General features: G+C 60.7%; 2 long non-coding RNA genes across 2 annotated transcripts; both read right to left on the bottom strand.

Annotated features, from left to right (window-relative positions):
* Positions 1-270: 270 nt before the first annotated feature.
* On the bottom strand, positions 271-2843 carry LOC144377040 (uncharacterized). Its single transcript, XR_013437597.1, has 3 exons — positions 2166-2843; positions 963-1652; positions 271-661 (listed from the first exon to the last, which is right to left on the bottom strand). It is a non-coding gene; the product is annotated as an uncharacterized LOC144377040 (long non-coding RNA).
* A 617-nt stretch (positions 2844-3460) lies between these two features.
* Positions 3461-6019, bottom strand: LOC144377041 (uncharacterized). The gene is made up of 2 exons (XR_013437598.1): positions 5624-6019; positions 3461-4331 (listed from the first exon to the last, which is right to left on the bottom strand). It is a non-coding gene; the product is annotated as an uncharacterized LOC144377041 (long non-coding RNA).
* Between the last annotated feature and the right edge of the window lie 775 nt (positions 6020-6794).

Genomic DNA, 6794 nt, shown 5'->3' on the forward strand with positions numbered 1-6794 from the left:
ACACACTTAACAGGATTCAAAGTGTCTTCGTGATTCATATGAACAGAATCTCTTGGCAAAGGAGGAAACAGGAGAACTTTCCTAATGTGATAAAATATCTATCGCCAAAATCAAAGCCAACATCATATTCAATGATGGAGCTTTAGACAGAGTTCCCATGACATCGGCGACAAGATCAAGCTGACTTCTGTCACTGATTTTCCTCAGCATCGAACTTGAGATCCCAATCAACAAGAAAAAGGGAGGAAAAATAAGTAAATGCCTCAAGAATTAGAAAGACACAATTGGTTTTTATTTGCATTTTTATATAGAAAATGCAAGATTCTCCTGGAGAAAATGGGTTGGCCCCAGGTTGCCCAGGACAAGGTCCAGCTAGAAGCACGGGGTATGTTCCTGTCCCTAGCCATGGCCGATCCAGAACTGCGAGTCAGGGTGCTGTTCAAGGCAGCAAGTCACCCCGAGGCGAGCGGCAGGAGGGGGTTCCCCAAGGCCCCGCCTGGTGGGCTTTGCGCGGGGTTCCATCACAGTCAACGCCAAAAGCAGAAAATGACTTGGATCTGGATTCTGAGCACTCGGGAGATTCCCCGTCTGCGATCACACGTGTAGCGGAGGCACGTGCTGTTGTGTCCCCAACCTTTCTCCCACCTAACAACGGAGCAGGCTGTTGTTCAGATCATTAAATGGTGTTTGATTTAAAAAAAAAAAAAAAACCGTAAGGAACAGTTCTGCGACAGACAAGCCTGGGCAGTCCCGCAGGTTTAGAGGGGGAGGGGGACGCTGTGGGGGAGGGAGTGCCCACCGGCGCCTTCTCAAGGCCCCCCTGGGTACAGACGCTGCCCCTTCCCACTTGCCAATGAGGGAGTGGGGGAGGGGGACGTGGACAGTGGGGGTGGGCGTCCTCCCTGGGCTCCCCAGGTGTGCGGCACGGTGCTCCGTGGGAGGACACTGCGTCAGTTACTCACCGCCTTGAGCCGATGCCCGCTCTGCCTGGCACCGTGGGGGCATTTGGCATGTGGCTGGATGACAACGGGCCCTGTCTTAACTTCCAAGGGATGATCCAATTAATCACCACAGATTTGGCAGCTTCCAATATGGGAACGCATTGCCCTGCGGACCCGGAGGCCAGCAGTCTGGCATCAAGGTGTCCCCTGGACCCGCTCCCTCCCCGAGGGGCAGCACGTGCCTCTCCTCTTCCTGCTCCTGGCTCTGGCCGGCCTTGGCAGCAGCAGCTCAGGGAGCTGGCGCCCATGGGACCAGGGCTCCGAGGAAGGCCAGGACGTGGGAACAGGGCAGGGCTTGGGGCCACGGGAGTCAGCAGCTTGTGGATGTCTCTCCAATTGCTAAAGGAAGGCCCTTGGCTGAGGGAGGCGGGGGAAGAAGAGCTGGAGGTCTAAGGTGCAGGAGAGAGGTCGGGTGAACGTGCTGGAGAAACGGTCCTGGCAGCCAGCGCAGGGCCCGGGAGAGCTGTCGAGGGCTCAGTGGATGAGCTGAGGCTCGGAGTCTGTTCCTCTCATTGTGCCGTCCCAGCCCCCAGCACAGAGCCCGGCGGGCGTGGAGTTCACGGTTGTGGATGACGGAGCTCCGGAATGAGCAGGTGCCCAGCAGCGGAAGGGCTTGTGCCTCCGTCTGAGGTGGTTCCCTCTGGGCTCCTCCTGACAGACCAGGGGACCCAGGCAGCCGTGAGGCCCGGCAGCGGCATATTGCAGGACGCCACTGGACTCCGGGGTGTGCCCCCCTCTGTTCTCTGCTGTGGAAAGCCAGCCTGGGCGCCTGGCATCCGCAGTCAGCTCTTGTCTGCTGGGCCCCCACCCCACCAGGAGAAGGTGCTGTGGTCACCCGCCGATGTGGGCAAGCACAGGGCCCAGCCTCCAGCAGCCTTCCTGCCTCCTCAGCCCCAACAGACCCTGGCTGTGCTGGGCATGCCCAGGGGCCATGGCAAGACGGGCCACAGCCCTCCCCACCCACTCTGGCCCACCATGGTCTTGAGGGTGAGGCCCTGCCCTGACCCCCATCCTTCCCACTCCTCTAGCCCCCTGTCCATCCCTGAACAATCCCCTCCCCTGGCTTCTGAGTCGGCCGGTCCCTCCTGGGACCCTGCTTCCTTCGAGTCTGTTTGTTGGGGTGCAGCGGAGCGTCGGAGGGGAGAAACCACACAAGAGACTCACTTCATGCAATCGCAGGGGGGAAGTTTATTGAGGATCCTGTTCCAGCGCGCTGGGACTCTGTGCCCACTCAAGAAGGGAGAGCGGCTCAGAGCCCAGAGCAGAGTTCAAGCGGAGCTTAAGTACACTTTTTGGAGAGGGTGGGGGGCTTTGCATACATCAGAACAAATCATCATGAGGCGCGGGAAAATTGAACAACAACCCTGAGTCAGGATTAGTGTATACATTGGCGGGAACAATCAGGGCAGGAGTGATTGGTGCTCCTAGGTGGGGTACACATTCAAACTGATTGGTTTAGGTCCTGCAATGCCTACGTGCCAAGCAACTCGGAACCCTTAGCTATTAAACAACCAGAAAGTCAGTGGAAATATTTACTGGGCAGTTCCAGTATTGTCCTAACAGCTACAGGGATTACAGGTTTTGGGGGTAGCAGAGGGACTCTAACAATACCCAGTCTTTTACTTTTTAACCCAATCCCTGAACTTTGGAAACTTTAGGATGCTTGGTCTTTTACACTTTAACTCAGGCTCTGCGGCTTAGAATCAGCTTGGAAATTTTACCTTTACATGTTCAGTGATCCCCGTTCTGTCCACTCAGGGAGACCAGGACTCCAGGAGGGGTCTGGGAGGGGCTTTGGCCTCTGTCATTTATGAAGTTCCTTGGCATTTTTAAAATGTGTCCGAGGCTGAGAATCATTCTGTTCTCCATGAGACACACGGATCCCTCCTTTCTCACCAGGAGGAACAAGTCAAGCCAAGCAGCAGTGTTTACTGAGCAGCTGCTATGCCCCAGGGCCCCGAGTCCCCCTGACCTGCACGGCAGTCCCTGGAGTCGGTCCTATTCCCATTTCACAGATGGGGAGGCCAGCGGGTGCCATGGGGTACATCTGCCCACTCCCCAGGGAGGGGCCAGGGAGGAGCTTGACATGGGGGGGTGCAGGGGGCTGTTCCATTTCCCTTCCGTGGAGTACAGAGCGATGCCAATCCACAGCAGGAAGTGCCACGCACCTCATCCCAGGGGGTCAAAGGAACGGTGCAGCCAGTCCACCCCCCTGGACGGTGGTAGTGGGGAGGGGGCATGGAAATGGCAACTTAGGAGCCACCCACCCAAGGCCTCCGAGAGTAAGTCATGTGATCAGATCAGGAAGAATCAGATCCACACCAGAGAAGGGGGACGGGGAGGCGGGAGACCCGCTGGGGGCCACTGCACCAGTCCAGGTGTTACCGCTGTTGACCGGTGACGAGTCCTTTCTTCCCCGATGTTGAAGAATAACACCAAAGAAGCACGCCGAGGCAAGGTCAGAGTAGAGATTAGAAATTTATTAAAGGACAGAAGAAAAGAGGAAGAAGGGGACCCAGGAGGTGGAATCCGTGGAAGTGCGGTGGTCTCCCCTTTTTATAGTTCTTTCAGTGATGGAATGTAGGTGGGAAGGCCCAGGGGTGGGACACAGGTGGGCCAAAGAAGTCGTCTGAGCAGGAAGGACTTCATTATCACTTCTTTGGGATGGGCCATCTCCAAATCTGCTGGGGGCTGTTCATTAACACTTCTTCCAGGTGGACTTTGGCCTAGGGCCTCTTTGGGACTTCACTAACATTCCGTGAGTCGTCCTGTTTTCCCTGAGTCATCCCCAGCATGGCCTCCATTTTAGATTTCACTTGGTATTAGACCCGATTTACCTAACCACACTGACTGCCTAACCTTAAATCTGGCTTCACAGGCAGGGAGGACGGGCCCCCGGGAGGGACACAAGCCGTGGACAGGCCAGCCACAGGCACTCTGGGCCACCCCGCACCAGCCACCTGTCTGCCGGGAGCCCTCCTGGGACACCTCCTGGGACACCTCCTCCCCCTCCGTCACATCACGGTCGGGTCCCTCTGGGCTTCCCAGAGGCTGCGTGTGCGGACAGAGCGTGGCTTCCGCAGGTGAGGGCACAGCCCGGAGCCTTCTCTTCTAATGGAGCCAGACGAGGAGACGCAGCGAACCTGGCAGAGGCCGCGGAGCCGCTCATGGCCTCGGCGAGAAGAGGATGATAGGAAGAGGCAGGACCAGGGGGACAGAAAGAGGCCCTGACCGCCAGCCCCGGCAGGTGGCTCAGAGGACGGATCAGTGTCAGCAGATGCAGCCCGGGGGCGGGGCTGACGCTGCTCATCTGTCTAGAAGCTTCTCCGCCTGGGGCCAGGAGAGATGAGACGGGAATGAGACCCCGTCCCAGCGTCCCTGGGCCGGTCTCTCCCAACGACCCTGGGCCGGTCTCCAGGGTGGCTTCGCTGTGGCGCCCCCCGGGACCCAGAGAGGAATCCCTGGCGTTTCCTGCAGGGCGCTCCAGGCACGGGGTGGAAGTGACCTAGAAACACTGGGGGTGGGGACAGGGGACAACCCACGCAGGCCGGCCGCTGCCCCTGGAGGCCTGGAGTGGCCGTGTGCGGTTCAGATCTTATTCCTGCGGTTGGAGGCCCTGGAGCCCTGGGCTTATTGCGGGGGCGGGGGGGGGGGGTCTTTTATGAGATCCGACGATTTTCCTTTAATCAAAACCAGCGCTGACTCTGACTCGCAGCTCAGGACAGCCTTCCTGGTTCCCGGGGCCGGGTGGCAGCGGAGGCCGGAGCTGGGCTCCAAGGGGAAATCCAAGCCGGAGACGGAGGGGCGGGGCGGGGCGGGGAGCCAGGAATGAATGTGCAGTCGGTGCCGCCAGGCCTCCTCCCCAGCTCCCGGGAGCCCCTGCCAGGCAGCCGGCCCTGGGCACGGGGTCTCGCTCCCTGCCGGCAGCCCATTTGTCCCTGTCATCCCACCCCTCCCCCCATGGAGGCCCTGAATCTTAAGCGGAGGCCCATCACGCTGAGCAAGAGGCTGTCACCTCCCCAGGGAGGGCGCCATCACTCAGAGCCCATCCATCTGGTGGCCCTAGGTGGCTGATGAGCAGGGGCCAGGGAGGCAGGAGCCAGGAGCCGAGGTGGGAGGGAGGCCAGGGGGAGGTCAGCCTCCCATCTCCAGCTCATTTTCCCTCCCTGCACAGGAGTTCCTTGTCCCCATTGTCCCTCTTTCTCTCTTGGAATCTCTTTTTACCCCTTAAGAAAAGCAGCCAAATTCGTAAACCCAGAGGTCAGACCCCCAGGCCGCTCCACACCTGGCCTCTTGCTCAGACACGTGTCCCGTGGAGAAGAAGGCCAGGGAGGAGGCCGCCTCGGTGACACAGTCGATGCCACTGTCACTCCTGGGGCCAGGTGGTGGCATTGGAGGGTGATGAGGACAGGAGGGGCCCTGGGGACAGCCGGGGCCCAGGAACCCGACAGCCCAGCCCACCTCCCCAGCTTGGCAAGGAGTGAGGTGAAGGGTGGTGGGGCAGAGGACAAGGACCAGGAGGAGCGGCCTCCCTGGCCTTCCGGGGGCACAGGGAGCTGGCCTGCAGGGGTCCGGGTCCAGACCTGGGGGAGGAGGCCTGGGTCTGGGGGAGGGGGCCGCACCTGTGCTGTCCTTCAGAGGAGCGCTGGGAAGTAGCTGCTGCCCCAGGTCCATTTTGAGAGGGAGGACAGGGAAGGGGAGGAGGGTGAGGGGACAGAGACACAGAGTGAGGACAAGGACAAGAACAGTGGCACCGCTCCCTTCTGCCCTCCTGCCGGAACGCTGGTGGCGGGCAGTGGGGAAGGTCAGGGGGAGCCTGGACCTACGGAGCCCGCTGTGGGCGGTGCTGGGCGTGCTCACGGATGAGCCCTGTCCACCAGGACCGCAGCCCTGTGCCCAAACCGAGGCCGGACACACAGCCAGGTGCTCAGGACCACAGGGAGGGTGAGCGGCCCCAGGGCCCTCGCACAGCTCCCTTGCCCGGTATCCTCCCCGGCCCCAGCCGGGTCCTCTGTGTCCTCTGTGTCCTCTGTCTGTCTGTCGTCTCTCCCACCAGCCTGGGAGGGGCCACCTGGTCCCGCCCACAGCCCCAAGGCTGGTTGGGAGCCTGGAGGCTGAATCTGCCCCCTGTGCAGAGCCACGGTGGGGGTCCTGGCTGCCACCTCCTTCCCGCACCCTATGCAGTCAGACGCGGACCCCTCCTCTGCCGGCCCCACTGCCTCGGGCCCCTGTTCCGGGGAGAGGGGAGGGCTGTGGGGGGCAGACCCCGAAGTCCACCCAAGTCCCCGGAGGCCTCTCCGCCCTGTGCCAGGAGGGCTTTGGGGCCACACTTGTGGGGCTTCTGCTGAGTCACCTGGTCAGACCCTGAGAGGGAGAGGGGGTCCTTGGGAGGGAGGAGCAAGGTGCCAGGAGGGGCGCCCCGTCCATCACTAGGACCCGAGAAGCGACACCCATAAAGGACTCTGACAGGCCACACGTCACCCGCAGCAGCCCTGCCTCATGGCCCCCCTAGGAGGGGCACGGGCACCCAGCCTGGCAGAGGTCACGAGAATGGGACGTGGGTCGGGGCTTGTGACCTGACCTGAGTGTTCCCCACCCTGCCCCAAGTGCCACTGCCACCACTCCCCCCCCCTGCAGTGGCTTTGAAGTGCCTGCCCCAGCTGTGCCCTGACACAAAGGTCAAACCAAGGTGCCACCAGGCGGGCCGGCGGCCTGGGTTTATTTACCCGTGACACTGGTGGAACTTCCTTCAATGCATCTTTCAAAATCAGGCGTTTCGGTGCCAACCAGAAG

Source organism: Ictidomys tridecemlineatus, chromosome 4 (genome assembly GCF_052094955.1).
Source record: "Ictidomys tridecemlineatus isolate mIctTri1 chromosome 4, mIctTri1.hap1, whole genome shotgun sequence".
Classification (NCBI taxonomy): domain Eukaryota; kingdom Metazoa; phylum Chordata; class Mammalia; order Rodentia; family Sciuridae; genus Ictidomys; species Ictidomys tridecemlineatus.